Source organism: Nomascus leucogenys, chromosome 5, assembly GCF_006542625.1.
Source record: "Nomascus leucogenys isolate Asia chromosome 5, Asia_NLE_v1, whole genome shotgun sequence".
Lineage (NCBI taxonomy): Eukaryota > Metazoa > Chordata > Mammalia > Primates > Hylobatidae > Nomascus > Nomascus leucogenys.
Window position 1 is genome coordinate 54,725,596 of NC_044385.1, and position 24,309 is coordinate 54,749,904.

The 24,309-nt window shown below is 51.1% G+C and overlaps 1 protein-coding gene and 1 long non-coding RNA gene across 3 annotated transcripts in view; one reads left to right on the top strand and one right to left on the bottom strand.

The window, feature by feature from the left end:
- Positions 1 to 24,309, bottom strand: part of LOC115835163 — a 42,576-nt gene that overhangs the window by 16,916 nt on the left and 1,351 nt on the right. The window lies entirely within an intron of this gene.
- Positions 17,314 to 24,309, top strand: part of SLC26A9 (solute carrier family 26 member 9) — a 30,471-nt gene continuing 23,475 nt past the window's right edge. For both annotated transcript variants that reach the window (XM_030813108.1, XM_030813109.1), the window contains exon 1: positions 17,314 to 17,403. The gene's annotated coding sequence lies outside the window, so the exon portion shown is untranslated. The remainder of the gene's footprint in view (positions 17,404 to 24,309) is intronic.

Here is a 24,309-nt window from a genome sequence, read left to right on the forward strand (position 1 = left end):
CCCCTAGTGTAAAACCTTCATTTTGAACAATCACTGTTTCTGCCATAAGCTCAGCTTTGAGAAACAGCTCCCTGATAGTCAAAGAGGTGGGTGGCTTCCAGATAAAGGTGTCTTCAGCCATTGTCCTCCCTCTGCGTGGTATCTGGTACTCTCCAGAAGAGGAGTGCTTGATCGATCCAATGCCTGCTCTGTTGAATAGACATTACGTACTCAGCCTCAGCCAGCCTGGCCTTGCACTGGCCCTCAAACACCCAACTCTCAACCCCCCACAACACACCATCCTTCTAACATACCCAAATCATAAGCACCTTTCAAAGCCCAGCTCAACCCCAGCCCTCAAGAGCCCCTGCAGACTCCAGTGCTCACTGAGTACTCCCCACATCAGGGTCACCCATCAGTGTTCCCTCCCCAACTAGACCCCACACTCCCCAAGAGCAAAATCACATTCCAAAAAAGTCAAAAGACGCACAACACAAACTGTCCTCACATCTGTCCCTTGCTGGGGACTGGGAAGGGGAAGCATCAGGTAGTGTCACAGTTCCCAGCACAGAAATCCAGGGTCGGGGGTGTTCCATCTGGTGGCCTGCCAGTCTCCGTGTTCCCAGTTCTGACTGGCAGGGGCTATGGTGCGAGAGAGAGAGCTGGCCACTGGCAGAGCCTATTTTCTCACAAGCAAATGATAGCCCAAGGACTTGGGGCACTTTGCGGAACATTTTACTTTTCAGAGCACTTCGAATGTGAGAGACTGAAAGGGGCCTTGGGAACCATCTTGTCCAACACTCCTGGCTCCACGTTACAGATGAGGAAACAGCAGAGATGCACCCATAGTTGCCTGGGCTGAGGGGCAGAGCTAAAGTCCAGGTTCCTAGCACCCTGATCTTACTTTGAACCACCTGGGGTTGGGAGGAGGTAGAACAAACAGCTATGGAATTGACAGAGCCTCCAACATTCACACTTAATTTAGTCTTCCTCCCTAACCTGTGACATAGGTATTACTGAGTGCATTCTAATTTTCCTGCTGCAGGAGGAGGCTCAGAGTGGTTATGGCACCTGCCTAAGGTCACACAGCTGGTACATCTGGAGCTCTGCCCCTGGGAGCCAAGCATGCCAAGCTTTATTAGAGACCTGAGCTCTTAGTGTTTCACTGGGCTTGAGGAAAGGGCCTCTTTGCCTCCTAAGTGGGAGTGGGGGTGTAGCCACGGTGGGAGGTAGGAGGGAGCCTCACTTTATAAATTCTTATTCTCATGGCATCCTGAGAGGACTTCCCTCAAGGTTACACAGCTAGTGTAAGTTACTGGCAGCTTTTGGGGCTCATCAACATGGAGCTCTTCTATTTTTGGGTGGTTGCCCCTCTCTGCAGCTCTCTACCTGTATATAAGAGCCCCATGATGGGGACAACTGTGGGGACCCAGAACTTATCCACTCACTCACTCATTCCACAAGTACCTGTTGAGCACCAGCCATGTGCTAGGCAGTGTGCTAGACACTGAGGATGCTAAAGTGAATGGGACAGTCAGACAGAGCCAGAGGGGCTGGGGCACCTAGGGAAGGAACTGGGTCCACCTTGGCCCTCACCTCTTGGCCACTAACCTATACTATATTCTAGTTGGGGAGACAGATGCGTAAACAGAGAGGAGTTGATCACTCATCGTGCTGGCTGCTATGACAGCACTGTGCAAGGGGTCAAGGAGCCCAGGGGAAGTTACCTGTTCCAGGTTGGGAGATGACAGAAAGAGAAAGTTTGCTAAGTTCAGAAAGCTGTGCAGAAGTCAGCCTGGCAAAGGAGAAGAAAGGGCATTCCAGGAAGCGGGGCAGACAGTATGGGCAAAGGTGTGGGGAAACAAACAGCTTGGCACATTAAGCTGTTTGTACACACTTAAGGGAAAGATCTGAAAGGGTGTACACCCAACTGCTAAGGCAGGTTATCTGAGGAAAATTAGATTATTTAGACTTGCTTTTTTATTTGCACATTACTATCTTGTTTGAATTTTTATAGTAGGCAAAAAATTACTTTCATAAGCAGAAAAATATATAACTAATAAAGAGCGTTCTGTGTATGATGGAACTTTGAGAAGCGTGATGTTTGGGAACAGAAGATTGGAGGGGGTACTGCTGGGAATGGAGGAGAAAAGCCAGGGAGCTGTCACAAGTCCCTGGACCTGGGGAAGCAGCAGGTTGACACCAGCCTCCAGGCAGTGGCCTGGGGTGTTCATTAATTGGGTGATTCATTTCCTGGGAAGCTGCAGGGCAGACCCAGGGGGCTGAGGGGAGATGTCAGTCAGTTCAAGCTGATGTCTTCTAGCTAAAGCTCCAGGGAGTAAGCAGATCTTTGGGGTTCTGGTTGCCCCCGCATCCCAAGCTAAAACTCTCATCTTCCCTTGGGCAGGAGTCATGCTAGAGGGAGGCTGATTTGAGAGGTGGTTCCCACCAGCAGCATCAGGGGGTTCTAATTGGGGTGTCTTCCTTGACCTCTGACTTTTTCACCATCTCACTCTCCAGCCTGGACCTGGGCTGGACTGCTAAAGGACAAAATGCCTGAAGCTCTTTGAACAAGGTCATTTGCAAAAAAAAAAAAAAAAAAAAAACCTTGACCTTTCAAATGAGTTTTTACAGACTTCGTCATTTTTCTCTAGAAAATCCTCTATTTGTCCTTTGCCAGAGGAGGCAGAAATAACTAGCAGACTATAACTCAGGTGTGTCATTCAAACACACACACATTTAGTTTCTTCTCCATTCACTGTGTTCCGTAGGAAATGGCTGCAATTTGAGGAGTGACAACACTGTCCCCAATTCAGAATAACCTCTTCTTCACTGGTGCTTGGAATTTTGTTTTGGGGTTATCATCTTTGTCCTAAAGCTTGTTTGTTCAGTCTCTCGCTTTTCTTTTTTTTTTTTTTTTTTTTTCCTACAATGGATGCTGTGGAATGGTTAGGAGGGGTGATTTCCCAACCATTTAATGCAGGTTCATTGGTGCATATTTTCCCGTGTGGAGGTCACGGGATGAGATGGTATTATCAGTTCCACTGCTTAATATGAACTCAGTAAGGAAATGCAGTGCCTGTGGACAAGCTAGGGGTTCTGGCTGATGTACATAACTAATACTTTCTTCTCACCTTGGGGACTGTGGAGAGTCTCCCCAAAACAAGATTGGAAGAATCCAGTTGTTCAGAGGAAGAGGGGCTTGATGTGGGGCTGAGACTGAGACGCACATGGAGCCAGGCCCCAGAGTGACCATTTCACCATTGGCTAGAAAAATGTAGAGCTGCACTCTCTCCCAGCTCGGGGCTGCCTTCTAGAGCCTCAAGAGGTTAGCAGCAGCTCTGGGAGACAGGGATGAGTCTTCTACAGTGACGCTGCTGATAAACATGATGGGCCTCATGGATGAGGTGGAAACAGTAGGCAGACAGAGGGACGTTTCAGAGAGTATCTGATTTTAAAAGTGATGATGTGGAAAATCATCAATTACCAATCAAAGTCACGTCATGTGTGCCAGAAAACATGGAACACATATTTGGGAGGCAAGTGGGGAAAGAAGGCAGGGTTGGGGGTAAGGCAGGGCTCCGCTGACCTAGCTGTGTGCTTGAATCGGCTGAGGAGCTTTTACACAATGCTCAGAACCAGGTCCCACCGAGGCACAGTCAACCTGAATTTCTTGGGACAAGGCCTAAGAATCTGTATTTTTAAAAACTCCTCCAGAAGGTTCTGAAATACAGCCAAGTCAGATAAACCTAACTGTGGTTAAGATGAAGATGGGGGCTGGAGGAACAACCACAGGGTTAGGGCAGGAGGGAGAAGGGAGCCTAGGTCTGGAAGGGAAGGACTGGAGGGAACAGACTGGCGGCAGGTAGCTCTGTGCCCATTTCTGGTGGCCTCCTGACGCCGAGAGAGCCAGTGAAGAAAGAACCAGAACCCCTTCACTCTGAGTTGTTTCAGAAGCAAGCTTCCTGTGGCTCAGTCAGCCTCCCCAGGGGCAGAGGCCATCTGGGGAGGAGGAACACCCCCTCTTCCAACCAAAGCCCTGATAAAAGGAACAACTAGGGTTTCCCTTCGGGACCAGCAGGATGGACTAAGAGCAATTTTCTGGGTCCCTCAGGCCCCACATACCACTTGTCATTTCTCATCAATGCTTAAAATGCCTTTGCCAAAAGCTGTGCCTCTCCCGCTAAGCCATGCCATGGCGGGTCGGGGAACTCCAAGTGAAGGGAAAACTGTGACACAGAACCTAGAGCCTCGGTTTTACTCGATGTGGCAAGGTGGGGAGGGGAGAACTGCTTTCATATCACAGATAAACTTGGGCATAGTGGGGAGTGGATGCCTCATCCACATGCACTTTTTTTTATTAAAGACAGGATCAGCTGGGCACAGTGGCTCACTTTGAGAGGCTGAGGGGAGCAGATCTCTTGAGCCCAGGAGTTCGAGATCAGCCCAGACAATTTAGTGAAACCCTGTATAAAGAAAGAGAAGAAAGAAAGGAAGGAAGAAAGGAAGGAAGGAAGGAAGGAAAGAAGGAAGAAAGGAAGGAAGGAAGGAAGGAAGGAAGGAAGAGAGAGAGAGAGAAAGACAGACAGACAGACAGATAGACAGACAGAAAGAAAGAAAGAGAAAGAGAGAAAGAAAGGCAGTCTTTCTGTGTTGCCCAGGCTGGTCTCAAACTCCTAGCCTCAAGTGATCCTCTCACCTCTGCCTCCTGTGTAGCTGGGATTACAGGCATGAGCCACTGTACCCAGCTTACATGCACTTTTGAGGTAATATATAATTCTTCAATGACACATCTCCTGAAACTGTTCCAACCTCTCCTCTCCCTTTTCCTAATTGTTGTTATTTTGGGTTTTCTGGTTGCTGCCTTTCGGACTTTCAATATCTTTAAATCTATCTATCTGTCTATCTATCTATCTATCTATCTATTTTCCTTCCCTCCTTTCCTTCCTTCCTTTTTTCCTTCCTTCCTTTCTTCCTTCCTTCCTTCCTTCCTTGCTTCTTTTCTTCCTTCCTTCCTTTCCTTATTTCTTTATTTCTTATTATTAATGCATCAGCTCTAGATAGTGCCTATCACCCCGCCTCTGGGAGGGATGTGGGAATCTATATCCTCTGCTCCTCCTCCAGGTTTCTGTGAGCCACAGCATTACTTTTATATCATCACAGTTTTAAGTCTTCTGCACTTTGTCTATGCGTTGTGTCTAAGAATGAAGCTGCGCCCACTGAGTGCCGCTGAGTTGCACCTTCGCGTTCCTGTGGAAACACAGCCACAGCTCCCCATTCTTAGGGGAGCCTCGGGGGAAGTCCAAGAGGCACGGGCTGTGGAGCCTATCGGGTCCCATTCAGAGACAAACTCAAGTCAATACCCTGTAGAGGCAATACCTCAGTGGAAGGCGGTGCAGTTACAGTGTAACCGGGACTATCAGTCATCTAGTGTAAATGGCTGGTGAGCAGATCCTTCTGGTTTTGCTGGGGAGGCAGAGGAGGGCATGAAGAAGGCAGAGCCTTATGTGCCTGGAGTGGGAATAGTCCATGGGGCTGGGGGAAGGTGGTGCCCAAAAGAGCAGTTAGTAGCAGAAACAGGAGGCTGGGAACTGAAAAACAGCCCAGCTCACAGATGTCTCTTGGCTCAGCCCTGTTTACCTTCAGGTGATCAAGGACAAACAGTATGAGTGCTCTGGGGTGTTGACCATGCCCTTGTACACACAGCTTCCCTGGACTTCATGAAGATTAGATTTGGGGACATGATTTTTGGTGGTTTAAAAAAAAAAAAAAAGAAAAGTCTGGCTTTTTATAAAGCAGACTCTTTGCCGAAGACTGCAGGAGTCATTACGCTGAGAGAAGAAACCTTCACCCAAGTACATATTGTATGATTTCATGTATATGGGTGAAGTCATAGAACAGGCAAAACTAAATCTGGTAGAAAAAAAACACAATCAGAACAGTTGTCACTTGGGGATGGGGCAGGGATATATTGGGCATGGGGGAGCTTTCTGGAGTCATCCTCATGTTCTGCACCTTGATAAGGATTTGAGATGCACAGGTGTAGGCGTTTGTCAGAACTCATGTATGGCACATTGGAGAATTGTGCACTTCCTTGTATGTAAAACTTATCTCCATAGAAAGAAATAACTGTGACAAATATTGAATTCTGTTAATGATATGATGCTGACGTATTGGCCTAAATGGCTACTGATGTCTGCACCGTGCTTTGAAATGCTTCCAAAAGTACAAGGGATCGATGGATGGATAGAGGAATGGGTAGTTGGGTAGATATGTGTTCTGCAACACAGAACAAAATGTTAAGGGAAGACTCTAAGTGGCGGGTATACGATGTTCATCATAGAAGTCTTTCAACTTTTCTATATGTTGGAGAAAAATTTTTCATGATAAAATGTGGAGATAGGAAGAATTAGGGTCAGAGAATCATCCTACCTCCGTAGGACCCTCTCAGTTCCTCTCCCAAGGCCTTGGTTTGTTTGCTTTGGTGGAGCAGAGGCCAGCAGCTGTTCTGTAGCTCTCTTCCCTGGCTTCTCTCTCACTATCCCCTGTGTTCATTTGCTTGGGCAGTCCCAATAACTACTGTAGATGTCATTGGACTGCCAGATACATGGAAATCTGCATCTCACAGACCCCCCAACACTTCCCTGTTCTGAGAGCCAAAGGGTCCTGCTTCCCAGGTAACCACTTGCCCAGCAGGCTAGTGGCCCCCCTTCTCTGTATTCAAAGCCAAGAATGCTCTTTCTCTCCCACTCCCGGGCATAGACATAAGCAACAGGTATAGTTCCTACATGGCTCTTGCTTCATTCTTTCATTGCTTTTCTCTCTGCCTGGGCTTGAAGGCTTTCACCAGTAAGGTTTTACACATTATTCATCCAGCTACTTCTAGGCAAGTCCACTTGAACTGTCTCCACCAGCCCTACCCCCACCCTCTTCACCAGAGGATAAGCATTTTTTTCATGTTTATAGAAACTATCATACACCCTTCAGAAAATTCCACACTATCCAGTCTCTGATCTAATACCCATACCCTGGGAAGTTTTCTTTTGTGTCTAACCTGAATCCTGCATGCTGCTTTTCTATAGAAGCTAAGGGGCCTGGGGCTTGGGGTCTGTGGTTCTTGATCTGGGTATGCTCATGTCAGGTGTGCAGGGCTGTGTTTGTGTAATTGGTGGGGCAGCAAAATCAGGGGCACTAGGGTCAAACCAACCTTTCTTCCCTACTGGCCCGTTATCCTACACTCCACCCAGGCACCCGGTGTGACTGGGCTACTTGAGGTGAAAGAGCAAGTCCCCACCCCACCCCCACCCCAGTCTTCCTGGGCTGAGGACTTGTCTCAGATGACACTTCCCCACCCAGAGGACAGCCTAGTGTGGTTCACCTTGGGTTAACCCATCTGGAGGCAGCAGCCCCAGGGGCAGGACCCAGGATGGGACATTCAGTCAACAGGTAAGCACTCTTGTTAAAATGTTTAGTATGTCTGCAAAGGAGACAAAACAAGCAAACATCCCAAATCTTATGCTCCCGGAATGAAGCCTCCCATTAGAGCCAAATCCCTACTTCCCAAACCCCAACTTCCTCAGACAAATCTAAGCCTACAGAACAATTTACGTTACAGTCTTAGAGTAAGGGCAGAAAATGGAATAGGAACCATGTATGTGACAATAACAAACTCTCTACTTGGTCTGGGAGAGGCCGGCATGTCTTTCACATTTACAGAAGAAGAAACTGAGACCTCAGTTGGTGAAATGCCTCCCCCAAAGTCAACACAACGCCCTCTTCTCGAAGCCATCCTCAATGTTCACAACTTCCTGAGCGTAAGTCACAAACCATCATTTTTCAGCCTGGCAGTGTATAGAAATAAGAGCACAAGGCTAGAAGTCAGGAACCCTGAGAGCTAACCCAAGCTTGAGCATATCCTAGGTGGGGGTAATGGATCCTCAGTCTCCACATATGCAAAATGGGGATAAATAGCTTCAGAAAATGCATACTAAAGCACTCTATAAACTCTAAGTGCTCTACAAATGCAAGGAATTATTAAAGCACTATTTTTTCTTAATTTCGATTAGTAGCACAACTTCATCTATCACCTGCTTACTATAAGAGACAATAAGAGGGGCCTGGAAATTACTAACCCACAGGGTTCTTTCCTGATCCGAAAGACCTCCAATGCTTGCTTTCTCTTCTCACTCTAAGCAGGAGACAGAAGTGAGCCAAGCAGGAAGACTATGCCCTCATCCAATGAGGCTTAACTTATGCTAGGGCATTAATTACCAAGCTTCCATTGTTAAAGATGCACAGGGCTAGGTGACCCGGAAGACTCTATACTAGAATCCAGAGTCTGGGTAGGTCTGGTGAGCTAGTGAATCAAAGGTCCTCCAGACCTCTATTTACAGGAAAGGAAGAGTCCCTGTGATCAAATCCCTTGGCTCAGAGAAGAACTCAGGAAATGGGCTTCTATGACCTCTTTCCCCAGCTAGGCCCTTGGGTTCCATCCAGCCATTAGAGAGGGGGTTGGGGGGACGGTGCAGGACTACAGCAGAAGCAGAAAGAGCTGTTCTCACCAGGGACTTAATGAGACTCAGGACCCATGTGTGTGTTAAAGACTAAAGTCCCGTTATAAAGAGAACCTCAATACAGTAGATTACAGAATATAGGAGTTTTTCTCTTCTTGGGACACTAGTGAGTCTCAAAGTGAGCAGTCCAGGCTGCTGGCATTCTCGGCTTCCTGAGGTCATTCACAGGCCCAGGTTCCTTCCCTCTGTTGCTTTCCCACTTGCCAGGCCATTGTCATCATGCATAGTGAAAGCTGGGTCCCCACCACATCTAGGCTCCAACCGGCAGGAAGAGGAGAGGGCATGCAGGAAGCATGCCCAGCAACTCAAGACCCAGACCTGTAAGTGGCCGGTCTCATTCTCCATTCCACAGTCCAGTGAAGACTCAGCCACATGGCCACACCTCATTACAAGGAAGGCTAGGAAGTGGAGTCCCGCTTGGCCACCATGTGTCCTACCATAATGCAGTCTCTGACAGTGGATAGCTAGCAGTCTGCACCATAGCACCATCAGGGCTGGGACAACAGAGTGTGACACAGATTGGAGAGATGCCACAACCCACACTTCTGCATGGTACACGATGTGGCAGCTGGTCATAGTGTGCCCTGAGATGCTGGGCCCTCAAGGGTTGGAGCTCCAGGACATGGCACCAGAGCAGGAGAGCAGAATTCCCAGGAGGGACCCTGTCTCCATGACCCGTGGGCAAGAGACAGTAAGACCAATTCTGGAGCAGAAGAGTCTACCCAGAGACACCCCAGAGACTCCCAAGCATAACCACGGCAAACTATAGCTGAGGAAGGACAGGAGCTCTGAGCCAGAGGGAGGGGACACAAGCCAGCAAAATGTGAGTAAGTCGCAATCACATGAGCTCACCAGCTGGTGGGGTGTGGCTGCAACTGAAGCACATCTTTGGAACCCTTGGATCTCCAAAGAGCATAACTACAACCGCAATAAATTATGGTTATTCTAATTGCCCAGGGGCAGGACCCAGGATGGGACGTTCAGTCAACAGGTAAGCACTCTTGTTAAAATGTTTAGTATGTTTTGGTCCGCAAAGGAGACAAAACAAGCAAACATCCCAAATCTTATGCTCCCGGAATGAAGCCTCCCATTAGAGCCAAATCCCTGACAACACGTGGTCAAGTATCTAACTGCAGTTACCACCTGAGAGTGCTATGGGAGTGCAGGTACAACCAGAGCACACGGCAGGAGTCAGGGAGATGTGGCTTGAGCTGAAGTGCTTTGGAAGCCGAGGCGAGAAGGGAGAGCCTTCCAAGCTGGATGGGGAGAGGGCATAGAGAAAGGGCAGTGTTTTTGGGCTGGGCCCTCTGGGGCTGAGAAGTGTTAGACCTTGAGCTAAGTGCTTTTCATCATTACTTTGTTTAATCTTCCCAAAGTCACTCTGAGGTAGGTGCTGCTGGTACCCACATCTTGCAGATGAGGAGGCCGAGAGCTCAGGGAAGTTTATTAACTCGTCCATAATCACACAGCTTGTTTCTGGAGGGGACAGAGCCAATCTCAGGACACTCCAGTTGCACACAGAGCCTGCACTCAGTCTCCTTGCCAGGGCCAGTGGGGGTGTCAGAACTTCTCAGGCAAACTTGCTCCTGCCCTTGGCAAAGAGCCCCAGATGGTCACATCCCAGGCTGGCCAGCCCCTGCTGCCTCTGAGCTCCCTGCTCGGTGGGGCAGCTCAAGTCCTGCCCGCAAGCTTGGCGTCCTGCCTGCCCCCTGAAGATGTCTTCAGCAGGAATCACAGCCAACGAATGTACCAGCAGGACAAGACAAGCTAAATGCTCAAGAGGCTCCCAGGGAACAATGCGGCCCTGTGAGCAAGCCAGGCCAGAGCACAGTCCTGGAGGGCTGACAGGAATTGGCCCCAGCTGACCAAGAACCCACTCGCTCGGTGACCTGTTTCCTGTACTCTGGGGGTGAAGGTACTTCTTGAGGGTTGGACCCCAGCGCCACTCAGCCAGCCTTTGTCACACCTACCTAAGGCCTGCCTGCTGTGCTGGGAGACCCAGAGAAGTGGCCCCAGCTGAGGTCCCAGCAGGCCAGTCCTTGTTTTCCTCCTCCACCCTCACACTGGGCCCACTTTGCTCAGGGAATCCCATGCACAGTTCACACTTGACCCCAATCCCAGATGGAGAGTGGAGTTTAGGCTGGTCAGGGCACCCGAGTGTGTCCCAGACTAAAGCCCTGGCTTGGTTCCAGTGTCCTTCCTAGGGTGGACATGCCCTTTCTCTAGGGCTGCAAGCGTATCTTTGACCCTGCTACCATCTCCACCTTAGCCGTCGGTGATCAGTTCTGGGGAGGTTGCTGGAAAGGGGGAGGGTAGAATAAGGGAGCTAAGTACCCTGACCTTGGCAGGTAAAAAACCCCACAGCAATAGGAGGTTTACTTTGCAGAGGGGTGCCGATAAATTTCTGGACTTGTTCCCCAAACACTCATGGTAGACACATGCCCGTCCACACTCCCTTCTCTCCAATGTGAGCTGGAGCAGCCCCTGCTGCAAGACTCTGTTCTTGCAAAAGCTGCCTACACCTGTGGGTCTGGCTCTAGAGAGCCTGGTTTATTCCTCAGGCAGGAAAGCTCCAGGTGTCTAGAAGGTGAGAGGGCTCAGCTGCATCCAGGGCTAGGCAAAGGACCACTGGTCACCAGGGAGTATGTGGAGGTGAGAAGGGAGAAAGAGGAAAGGTGTACTACATACCCAAGTCCCCCTCTCTTTTAGACAAGTGTTCTCTCACTCTTGTTCAAAATTCTCACTGCAGACACACACACACACACACACACACACACATTCACTCACACCCTTTCCACTTGGCACCTTCCAAAAGGAGAAAAGGCAGAGGGGGCTGGGGCTCCAGGGCTCAGGTGCAGGTACTGCCACCATGGTTTTGCTCTGCTGGAGAAGCTTGGGTGGGGAGCCTTCTGGAACGCATTCTGCCACTTGCCTGCATCTCTGGGAGACTGTGAGGCAAGACCTGCAAACGGGAGCTCTGCACTCCTGGCTCCCCGGGACAAGGGAGCAAGGGCCATTCACTGTGCAGTTGAGAAGGGCCTCGCCTAGCTGGGGTGTGGCTGAAGGGCTGATTACACTGCGCTATCAGAGAGATGATGGAGCTAAGCAGATGGCCATGCCACTAGTGGTCATTCCTGGGCCCTGTCTTTGTGCCGGAAGGAAAGGAATTCACCTTACAACCGCACCTCCTTTTTTGCCACTCGGCCCCCTTCACAGATGAATAAATTGAGCCTGGGAGTTTAATACTTTGCCCCAGGTCTCATGACTAGCAAACCCCAGAGCCAAGATCTGAGCCTAAAGTTTTCTTTCTTCCAGTACATTCTGATGTCTCGCAAGTGCTTGTGATACAATCCCGGGCCTCAAGGAACCACCGGGAGACAAAACTAACCTAGAAGACCTAGAATACCTCACTTTCCACCGGCAGTGAGGTTCAGACTGCATAGCTGTTGGCACTCAGAAAACAGAGGTCTGTGTGGTCAGGAGTCACCAGGGAGGAAGAGTTAGGTGGGCTGGATCAGGTGGTGGGTATTAGGCACCTTCCAGTCTCAGACTCTTTCCTGGAGAATGTGGAATAGGAAGAGGGAGATGGGAAGGTATCATTTTCCTATGACTTTACTGCAGTCAGAAAAACCACCTCTGCCATAATACCCTCGCTGCCTAAGCCAGATCCTAGAGATGGGGTGAGGCCTGGTGCCCAAGATTCTCAATTCCATGCTTCTCCAGCTCTCTCAGTTCTCCCTGAATTGGGGGTCTACATCCCCTGCTTAGAAGCAGCCCCTACACCCAGGTTAATATGTGCTTGGCTTAAGGGCCCAGTGTCAGGATTGTAGCCAAGAGGCCCATCAGTCAACATTAACCACCTGGAACTCACCTGCTCCTTAACTCCAGCCCCAATCTCAGCATTCCCAGGGCAGTGTGAACTGCCCTAAACACCCTCACCCAGGCCAATTTCTGGTTCTGAGCAGAATCCTTTCCTCTTTCTAGAAGCTGCAGGACCCACCCACCTAGGAGTTGTATCCCCCTGGGCTTCCAAGCCCTGACGCTGCAGACCTGCTTCCCCCGCACCCCCAACCCCAACCCTAAACCACTCCTAAAGGAGTGCCGAGTTCAGGTGGGCAGAACAGTCCCTCTGCAGCGGCAGCTGGCATATGCCCACCTCGGAGCCCAGGGTGTGTCTGGGTAATGACCGAATGGGGAGCGGGAGGAGGTCCCCACATGACTTCTTGCCCTCTTTGAGGAGAGAGGGCTTGGTTTGTGCTCCAGAGCCACGATGGAGGGATAGGATGGGGTCCTGAGGCAGGCACCAACCTGAACCGTCTCCTCAGCTCTGCCATTATCTCTCTTGGTGACTTTGGGCAGGTCCCTGGCCCTCTCTGGGGCCTCGGGTATCTCATATGTAAAATGAGAAAGGTGAACCAGATGGACCCTAAAGCCCTTTCCTTGTCTCCCATTCTATGGTTTGTGCCACGTCCTTTCCTCCAGCCTCAGATGTGCAGGGATCATGGTCAATGCTGACCTGACTGTCTCCAGACAAGAACTGTCCAGACCCTCGCCATCTCAGAGTCCACCGTAAGGTTCCTCCTAACATATTGTCCCCCAGCTCTGTCGTTGTGTGTATTCTAGAAGCCTCCTCTGCCTGCTCCTGCCAGGGTCTTGATCTCCCAAAGAACTGGTTCTCACTGGGCCTTGCATGCCCAGTGCCTAGCACAGTGCTGGGCACATGCTAGGAGTTCCCTGTGTTGAAAGACCAAGCACTGGTTGGCATCACCCTACTCACCTTGCCTTCCATGTCTCCTGACCAGCCTAAGATACTCACAGCTGGGGTACTTGAGCCCCTGGGCTTCCCAGGGGAGAGAAGTGAGGATTCCCCTCTCCTTGGGTACCTCTGCAGTCCCACCAGTCCGCAAGCACTCATGAAACTGGCAGCCGCGCAGGGCCAGGCCAGATCCTGCCACTGCAGGGCAGGGTGGTGAAGACTCTTCTGTCTTTAGCCTTAAGGTATTTGCTTAAGTCATTGGGCTGCTCTGCCCAAAACATGTTCCTGCCCACACCCTTGGCACCCACACAGGGCACACGTGCAAGAAGCCAGCAGGTGCAGATAAGACCAGAGGCCCAAGGATGGACAGAGATGGTAGAATTTGTCTCCTTTTTGCAGGTCTAGCCTGAGTTTGCTCATCTGAGAAATAGCTGTTTCTTAGCAAGATCAGCTCAAAGGTGAGATGTGTCAGGAGGGAACCTTAGGAATACTTTGGGTTTATCTGCATAACTCACTGTTATGTGTGACTGTTGAGTGTGACCGTGTGTGTGTGTGGTCACAAGCTCTGGATCACAGGGAAACACAGGGATGGGCCTTAAGGCAGAGAATCTTGGGTGTGTTCAGAAGTCGAAGAGGACTTGGGAACAAGCTGGAAATCCCTTCTAGAAACAGTGTTTCCAGGGGCAGCCACCATCCTACTTCTTCCTGGGAGTCCTCCCCCACCTGGGGTCTATAGCTCAGGTGTCCAGGCTGCAGCTGTGACTGACCTTCCTGCCCTCCTCTTGCCGGAAGTCTTCCCAGCTCCTTCTCTGTCCCCTGGAGGGCTGATCTGGGCACCTCTCCCCTGTACTCCCATAGCACCCTATGTTCCATGCTGCAATGGTTTCTTCGCCTTCCTATCTTCCTCACCAGATTCTGAGATCTTTTCAGGACAGGGATTGTGTCTGATTTATTTCATTTTCCCCAGGACAGGATCCTGGCACTTGATAAGGGGTTTCCAGTGAATGAATAAATGAATGAATGAATGAATGAATGAATGAATGCAGCATCCCACCCTAGGGCTGGGGGTGAAGTAGGTTGCTTCCAAAGGATTCTCTCTCCTGCTCCAGAGAGAGGCATAGGGTTGCTGTTCATCGCTTTCATCATGAAACACAGACAATTTAGCAAAACTCAAGGCTGAGCTGCTATGGCTGTTAATGTGTCCTTGGCTCCTTTCTCTTTGTTTCTGAGTCTTTGTCTCCATCACTTTTTCTCTGTGTTTCTATTTCTGTCACCTATCTCTCCATATCTTTGTGTTCCCTCCACCAAACCTAAATTTGTCCACACTTTAATTCTACCCAAGATACCCCTTAGATGCCTTTTCAGCCATCAGGGCACTCCCCCTCCTGTCTTCTGCTTCCCTAGCCTCTGATCTGGTTTCCTTCTTCCTGGGCCTCCCACCAATGACGAGCCCCAGATTCTGAGGCCCCTGTCCATCTTCCTTGGTGACTTCAGAGGAATCTCTGGGCTCATCTATCTCTACTGCCCCTATAATGCAAGGGCTACCTGCCCAGAATTTTGCTGAGACAGTAGAAAAGTTTTGAGGAGGACAAACAACAAGTTTCCAATTCCAGCATGTATCCTGGAGGCCCCAGACATCTTCATCCAGGTTACGTTAGGAGTTATACCTGCAAGGGAGCCTGATAGTATCTAAAAGGTATGGTCTTTTATAGGATCTCATCCTTAGCTTCGCAGGCTCAAAGGTTAAGGTGATATCGTAGCCTAAGCAGAGGATTTGAAGCCATTTTAGCCAAGTTAGATTCCTGTCTCTTCCATCCAGATCTTTGTGATCTTGGACAAGTGATTTCACTTCAGTCAACTCAGTTTACTCATCAAAAAATGATAGTAACTTGCCTATATGTTTGGTATAAGAATTAAACCAAATCACCTGTGTGAAAACCAAGTGTTACTGTGGAAACTAGGTCAGACTCAGGAGATACTAACTCATATTAATAAAACTCACACTGGACCAATGGGTAGCCCAGAATGTCCATGGGTCATTTAAAAGAGAAGCATGCCTGCAAAAGCAGCCCTAGATGCTCCAGCCAGCTGGGCAGTGCATTCTCTGCCCTAAAGGACGTACAACCAGAAGATTCCCTGGTGGAAATGGTGTCTCAGCAAGGGGACTTAGTTGTTTGATCTTGATGGCCACTGTCACCTGGCTATAGGAAGAACCTAATGACTCATCTGCTTTCTAGGAATTTCCTGGCCAAAGTTTAGAACAGGTCAGGCTACCCATGACACTGGACAATATTGAAGATGCATGGACAAATTCTCGCCCTCTGGCATTTCTTTGTTTAAAGACTCTATCATACAACTGTTCATTCATTCCTCAAATCTATATTGAGCTCCTCCTGAGTGCCGGGCACTGGGCTAGGTGGGTAGGGATACAAAAGAGGCACTGCCCCCTTGCCCTCCTCAGGGAGTTCACGGTGTTTTCAGAAAGACTGACAATTCCATACATAATTACCGTTAATTTTGGTCAGTGTTATGAGAGTGAAGCCGAGGAAGCCAGAGGAATGAATGTGCAACATGTCAGCTAAGTCCACATAGGGGTCTAGGGAAGGGGTCCCCGAGGCAGCGTCCATGCACACATCCCTCAGCCGGGTGTCAGGGCACACTTGGGTCACTTGAATTCTGGCTTTCTTCAGCCGGTTGTCTGGCTACACCCTGACAACTCTGAGTGACCTCGGGTGTTTCCCTAGTCCCCACAAGCAAAACATCTACAAACTATCCCTTGGGTTGGGCTTGCAGACAATTCACTCTTTCATTCATTTAACAAATATTTATTGAGTCCCTATTATGTACTGAAGCTAGCTCATTTCACCATGGGGAACTTTCGCCCCAACTTCCAGAGGTGCCTTACTGAAGCCCCCTGCACTGATTCCAGCCCACTTCAGAGCCTCTGGTTTCTTCTGGAGAGATGGGAGGACAACTGAGGACGAGGAGAGTGCAGCCCTTGATGTCTCAAAGAACGGGCACCTGGTGTCAGGTAGGGACTCTCCCTCCCAGGAAGTAAATTAAGAAACTCCCCCACCCACCCTCCCAGCCACTGTCCAGAATTGCTTTCTGAGGTCCTTCCGCAGCACTCAATGGGCCTGGGATGGGCAGCTCTGCTGGCAGCAGCCGGAGCAGTGCCATGACCCAGGGAGACATTAATTCCTGGAAGCAGCAGAGGGCTGTGATTGGAGATTTGCTAGCCTTCAGGTCGCCTTTCATAATTGTTCTAAGTCCAGTTTCTTGAGCTCTTTCACCAGATTCTAAACCTCTGTGTTCTCTTTGCACACTACCTGGAGGACCAGGAATAATTTCCCCCATTGCACTGATGGATAGACCAAGGCACAGAGCTCACAAGCGACTTAAGACTGGGGACAGAACTGGGAACCAGGTCTCCACCACAAACCAAAACCGCCTAAAGGCTCCCAGGGCCTCCCAGACATGGTTCTTCCCCTTCCCCAGGGGTGTTCACAGGACTACTGTCTTCCCACCCCCTAGATCTCCAATCTTCAAAGCAAGCAGCCCCAAGAGCACACCCCTCAGGTGGCCTCAATAGCGCCCATTGTCCAAGAGGCTCTTTGGCCTGACCCCCAGCCCCATAAGCAGCAGGACAGCAAGCTCAGAGGAGCTTGTCCTGCCTTGTCCCTCTCCTCTGCCTCGTCCCCCTCCTCCCGGGCCGCCTTGGGGGAGCCTGTGGGGCAGGAGCCCCGCTGAATGTGACCTATTGTCTTCGGGGTGGATTTAGGAAGTGCCAAGCTCCCATCAAACAGCCCTGCTCCCCAGGTAAAACAAAAAAACGGCTGTTCATTTGGGACCTTTCCCCCCTTATCTCCTTTTCCTATCTCCTCAGGCTTAGCTATGGTGTAGTGTTCAAAACCACTTCCCCTCTGAGCCAATCAGAAGCCGGGGCTCACCCCGTGGCCCTGAGGAAAAGTTATTTATAAACGCCTCCCTGGATTATTTGAGCAGAGCCCTTTCACACACCTCAGGAACACCTTTCGGCTGCCCGCTCCCCAGACACACCTGCAGCCCTGCCCAGCCGGCTTTGCTCACCCACCGGTAAGCCCCACCCAGCCCAGCCCACCCCACTGGGCTGGGGTCAACCCTGCAAGAGGGCAGGCACCAGGGGTACCGAGAGGAGGGATGACAGGAACCAACTGCCAACCTGAGCACAAGTAGGAAGGACACTCTGGCCCCTGGAGTCTGAGAGCAGCCTCCCAGCCCTTCTCCTCTGAGGAGCCCTTCGGGTCTTCACGTCCCTGTAAGGACCTGGGCTGCAAGGCTGGGCTTGGCTGAGGGAGCGAGTAGGGTGAGGGTGTGGTGGAGGAGGTCGCCAGACCCCGAAACAGAGCGAGGCAAAGGCCTCCAAGGGAAGGGAAAATGTTAGACCTTCCTCCGCGCCAGCCTTTGAAGCTGTGGGCTGCTCCTCTCCCTTTCTTTTCAAGTCTTGGAGGCAAAAGATCTTAATGCTTGACTCACCAGCCTACTCTGTGTGGCTGTCTCCCCATCCTTCTACCCCCCAGACATCCTCCTTCACTCATTTACTTCTCCACCAGCTCGGGGAACTTAGCATGGACTACACAGAATCCCATGTGTCCCCATTAGTCCTGAGAAGTTGGAAGAGGTGGAGGGGGAGGAAACCGAGGAGTGGGAGAAGGTGAGCAAGGGACCAGCTCCATCAGGCAGGCGGGTGGGCGGTAGCCGGACCTGGGACGCCCGACTCATTGGTGAATGCTTCAACACAGAAGGGCTTGGGCCAGGACAGTGGATGGGCAGCCAGCTCTCCAGGATCTCAGTCTCCAAACCCCTCATCCTGCAGCTCCAAGGGGTTCCAAGCCACTCTCAGGCGGTGCCACCGTTCCTCAAAACCAGCACAGAGGGTCCCCAGCTGAGATCTAACAAAGCTTTTATTATTCCAGCATCAACTGCCCCCTTACACTTGGCCCCACGGGTCTGAGCACCAGAAGAAGACCTTGGAGTGACACAGCCCCCCAAGTGGGCAGACTGAGAGAGGGCTTTCCCCCTGAGTGGCTTCACTCATGCAGATGACCCTTTCTCAGAGGCCCCACAGTCCCCCCCCCCCGCCACCTCCCTCATCCTGGCCCTGGCATTCAGAACCTGGCAAGACCCTGCTTGGGCAGCATGGAGACCAGCACGGCCAGGAGCACCTCCACTGCCAGGATGGCCTTTCCAGGCACTTCCCAGAGCTAGCCACCTGCTCTCTGAGTCTCATTTGTATAAACCCTGGGGCAGAGACGGACTCCTCTTTATCTTTTAATGCCCAGAGTCTTCCGGAGATTGGCATATACCCAGTATTCAAGAGTGCCTCTTAAACCGTACTAAACAGCCAGACTGACCCTCGTGAACTTGCTGGAGGAGTCGAGGACCAGCTCAACACTAACCAAGCTTTGGGGGCTGTGGGGTCACTACTTGGAAGATGGAGGGGGCAGAGCCACCCCTTCAAGGGGAGTTGATCTTCACTGGATGCCTCTCTGGGCTTTTGCCTGGATTTCTGGGACCAGAGCAGCTGGGCCCTTCACTGGTCTCCTTGCCCAGGCCCTGCTTCCAAGTGAAAGCAACCCCAGTCTCCTTAAAGACTTCTAGGAATTTAACCTCAAGTGCCCATTCCAGGGAGCCCATGACCTTGTCAGTCTTGCTGTTAGGAAGTGATTCTCAAAGTCTAGCCTTGGTCCCTCTTTCTGGAGCCTATTTCCTCAGCCCAGCACCCATTCCCAGCAGGGAAAGCGCAGAGGGAGGGAGAGTCGGCCTGGAGATAAGGAGTGGGGATTTGGGGGGTGGTACCAGTGAATCTCTCTCCTACACGGGATGCAGTCTCTAAGACACCTTAGGGACATCTCATCCTCCCCTACGCTGAGGGGGAAATTAGGCTGGGGTGAGGAGCAGGGAGAGATTTGCCCTGGAAACACAGAGACAGTAGAAGGAAAAGGAGTGTTTAAAAATGCCTTGGGGGGCTGGGCGCAGTGGCTCAGCCTGGAATCTCAGCACTTTGGGAGGCCGAGGAGGGCAGATCACTTGAGGTCAGGAGTTCAAGACCAGCCTGGCCAACATGGCGAAACCCCGTCTCCACTAAAAACACACAAAAAATTAGCTGGGTGTCATGGTGCGCACCTGTAATCCCAGCTCCTGGGGAGGCTGAGGCTGGAGAATTGCTTGAACCCAGGAAGTGGAGACTGTGGTGAGCCGAGATCGTGCCACTGCACTCCAGCCTGGGTGACAGAGGGAGACTCCATCTCAAAGAACAAAAACAAAAACAAAAAAACAAAACAAACAAACAAAAAAGTCTTAGGGGTGCAGAGGCCTCTACATCCTTCCTCCTCCTGCCAGGGAAGCAGTCTCCCACTGAGACCCCAGCCAGCTTGTCTGTCCCAGCTCACATTCACACCTGGGTCACTCAGAGGCTGCTTTTACCCTGTGACCCCCACCCTGGATGAGGCAGGGAGGCAACCAGCAGCTAGAGCAAAGGGGAAACCTCAAGGTGACCTTTCCTTTTCCCAGAACACAGCAACCAGCTGGCTAGGAACCAGTGATAAGGACGCCAGGGTGGGTTGGCCAAGCCGGGGCTGTTCCCGTACCTGGCACACATGCGTCAAAAACCCCCTCCCCCACATGCACACCCCCGACAGGACTGAGGGAGGAAGTCAGCCTGGGCCACAGTGACAGGATCACCTCCAGATCCGACCAAAACCCACAAATGGGCCCCTCACCGTCCTGCTCCGCAGATGTTCTACCCTCTTCTGACAAGATTTTCTGCTGTTCCTCTCATCAAGTCCTGGGAAAATTTGGAGGGGTTAAGGCATGGGGCAGCGGGTATAGGGGCAGATGGAAAAAGGAAAGCCAAAAAAAGGCAGAGTGCCCACTAGAGATGGCAGAGCAAGAAAGAGGCTCCTCTGGAGTCATAGCAGTAATGATAATAGTTGGAGTTTATTGCGTGCTTCTCATGGCCAGGTGCCATTCCAAGCCTTTCGGTGCATCCACTCGGGCACTGTCTCTGCCTGAGCCTGTCTCTGCCCAAGCTCATCTCTGCCTACAATATTTGGATGGTGTTGACAGAGATCTGGTCAGAAATGTGACTGGGAGAAGGTACCAGGGGCTTGTTTGGCATGAGCTCATTGGAGGAGAAATGCTGGAGAATCTCAAGAGGGGATCTGCTCCAGCCTGTGCCCTCCCTGCAGGGTCTATTTTCTCTTTGCTTCCCCTCTCCCAGCTCTTCCACCTCGCAGGACCCCCGCGTCCCCTCTGCTCCAGATTTGACCCACTCTCCTGCCAGGGCATGGGAATGGCCCATGCACCCACATCTCCTGCCCTCTGCTCTCCCTGGCTCACCCCCTACTCCCCTTAAAGCCTACAGACCCCCTCTAAGTCCCTTCAGCTCTTTGGGACCTGCCCCCCTTCCCTGCACAGTGGAGGAGGGGCAGGGTCACCCTTTTGTTTCTCAGTATTATCACATGGCACCTGCTATTTATCCTTGGCCCGGTAGGGGGATGGAAGGCAGTGGAGGGGTGGTGGGGGCAGGGCTTGCAGATACACACCTCTGGCAATAGGGCACTTGACTTTTTTTTCCAGCCATGCTGACATCACTTAGCATGGCTGTTTGTTTGTTTAACTGGGGATCAGATTGTTATGTTCCCTATACCTGGATCTCTTTCTTGCTCCCTCTTCCACTTTCCCGCCCCTAACATAGCATCTAGCATCGTGAGATCCCCTCTCTGAGGATTCCCTGGGACTCCCATCCCTGCTAGTTCTCTGAGGCTCCTCCTCCCCACCATGCCACTCACCCTTTTCCATCACTCCCATCCCCCTTCCCTCCACCTCTTGTCCTCACCTGAAGGGCTGGCTGGGGATGAAATACACTTGTCTTTTACGTCCCACCCCACCTCAACCCCTATTCTTGGAATTAGGAAGTGCGTTGAGGGCGCCTTCTCACCAGGAGCTGGGGCAGTTCCTGTGGCTGCAGATTTGCAACTCTGGCCATCATAGTCCTGGGAAACCAAGGTCAGGAGGGAACCAGAGCCCTCGAGAGGAGTAACAGAATCCAGAGGTCCTGTCCCATCAGCTGGGGTGGCAAGGTCACCAGGGTGGTCAGAAAGGGGCATTCTGAGTGCCACTCAGGGAAAACATTGTCCTGGGATCAGCTTTGTCCCTGGAAGGTCTGAAGCCCCTTCGAATAGGAACACTGGAGTTAAATCAAGTGCAGTTTCTTTATCTGCAAAATGAGACAATTGCACCAATGTGGTCCTCGAGTTCTCTTCTACACAAAACTTTCTGACTCTGACTGGCTGCTGGGTTCTCCTCTTTAGGCAAACTCAGGATTGTGAAAGCTCCCAGAGCCTTCTCCCCTTCAGCATCCTATTTCTGGGATGGGCAGAGGGCAAGGGAAAGAGACAGATTTGGTATTCCAGTAAAGCAAGGGAGGCTTTTCCTCTGTTAGCCTGTGTCAGAGGGGACTCCCTAGTATCTGGTGCTTCATCTGTCAGTGAGCCTGCCAAGAGGGGCAGAACTAGTCCTGAGTCACCTACCTGTTGCTCTCTGAAGGACTTCCACCACCCCTGCCACTTTCCTCCCGAAGAAAAACAGCCAAAGCCCACACTAGTGTACAGGCTGGAGGGGTGCACATGGAGATCCTGGGAGAAAGAGAAATCCTTCAGGGTTTCAAGGTGGTCAGGAAAGGCTTCATAGGCAAGAAGGAGAAGGGAAAGGAGTGGGAGAGGAAGGAGACGGATGGAGGAGGAACTTCAACAGGTCTTAAGGATGGGCAGGTCTAGAAAGGCAGAAATGAGTCAGGGCACCTCAGGTAAGGAGGAAAGTGGGAACAGAGACCAAAGCTTGTTTGGCGGGTGCAGAACAGACCAGCCCAGATGGTGTGGAGGGACCTAGCCAACAGATTTCCTGAATCCACCAATACAAGGCCAGAGGGTAAAAAAACAAAAATGCCAAAAAAAGGAAGTTTGGGCCTCATCCTCCTGGAAATGAGGGAGATAGAGGTTTCAGAGCAGGGAGTTTAGGCTGGGTTGGAGGGGCACAGCTGGAGACCAGCAAATCAATTTTTGCAGTAGTCCAAATATGAGATAAGACTTGAAGAGGGAGGCAATGGGACAGAGTGGGTGGAGGTATGGAGGCAATGGACAGGACAGAAGGACATGAAGGAAGGAAGGAAAGGAGGGAGGAAGGTAGGAAATAGCAATAGGATTTGATGAACAACTGAATATGGAGGCTGAGGGGTAGGGAGAGGACAGGAACAAGGATGGGGGTGGGCTGGGTGGCAGGAAGAAAGGTACCACTGAGGAAGTGGGGAAATTGCAGGGAGGGGGGCTGGGATAGTAGGGTTCAGCGGAATCAGATGCTAATAACTCCCTTCCCCGCAAACACACTACCGGAACTTAGACCCTTTGAAAGCAGCCTAGGAAGATGCTTCAGAGATCACTGCCTGCTGGTTGGTGTGGAAGCAAGATCACCCATCACCTCCTCTTCCAAAGGGCTCTTCTTTTCTGATTCAGCCCCCCTTGAAATTTTTGGCTTTTCTTTTTTGCAAGTGGTCTGTTTAATGGCCTGGGCTAGACTCCCCAAACCATGAGTCTTTTTCTGAAGCAAGGTCTGGATCTCTGGGTTCCTATGTGGGGAGGTCATGCTCACCACTCATTGAGCCCCCCAGGCAAACCACCTGGACAGCCAGCCAGACCCATGCAGACTCTGGAGCGGGTGGAGAGGAAGAGTGAGACCACCCCGCCTCACGGGCGTGTGAAGGGCCGGCAGCCTCTGAATAGTCTCTGCTAGGAGGTAGAAAGCACCCTCCCATCTTAATCACAGTAATCATCACCACTACCATTTACTGGGTGCCTATAAAAGGCCAGCCTCTTCATGCACATGATCTCACTTAATCCTCATAGCATCTGCCTGCGACTGTTATTATCCCCATTTACAGATGAAGAAACTGAATCTTTGAACCCAGGTCATCTGGCTCTCAAACTTGTGCTGTTTTCCTTAAGCCACCCCGTCTCTCATTTCTCCCACTGAAATGTCTCACATGCCATTGCCCTTACTCATTTCTGCCCATGTCTCCTCCAAAACACCATTTATCAATTCGCTCAACAAGTGTTTGTTGAGTACACACTAAGGGCCAGGCGAGGGGCTGGGCACAGGCGCTGGGGGTAGGTTCATTCTCCCACCTTCTCTTCTGCTGGGTATCACCTATGGGGTCTTGCAGGGCATCCCACCCTCACCTGTAGTTCAAGTGGACCTTGGGATCCTAAGACCAAATGAATGGAATGCACCAGCCCAGCCTTCACCAACTTAAGCACAATCTTATTCATAATAGAAACTCACATTTGCATCACACTTTACATTTTACACAACTCTTTCTTATCCATTAACTCATTTGATCTTCACGACAACCCTGTGAAATATGTCTGTTACCCCCATTTTAGTGATACAGAATCTGAGGTTCAAAAAGTAATGTTGCCCGTTCTACCTCCTTAACAAAAGCAGGACTAACCCAGGCTCCTGGACCCTTCCACAAAAGGCATTAAGCAACCTGCTCCCCTCTGATAACCTCCCCTCTCACCCGGGCTCTCCTCTGGGAAGTTGGGGGCACCTCTAGCCCCAGGTAGTTACTCATTTTCAACCCCAACTCAAATCTTTTGCCAAACTGGCCACAGCCACCCCACACTCCCCACCTCCCAGATACAAATCCTCACTCTAAGCCTGCCCCATCTCTTTCTTCTCTGTCCTTCTTTCTCTGTGGTCCTCTGAGCAACTTCTCCCAGCTCTGGGAGGTAGAGGGGAGGTGGGAGGCCCAGTAATTGGAAGAGGGAAGGGGAAAGCTTCCTACGGGGAACTCCTCCGGGACTCAGGGGCCCTGGCACTCAGCTCTGCCCATCTCAGCTCCTGGAACGTCAGCGAGGTTGCGCAAAAAGTGAGGAGGAGAGGAGTGGCAGTACACAAGGGTGG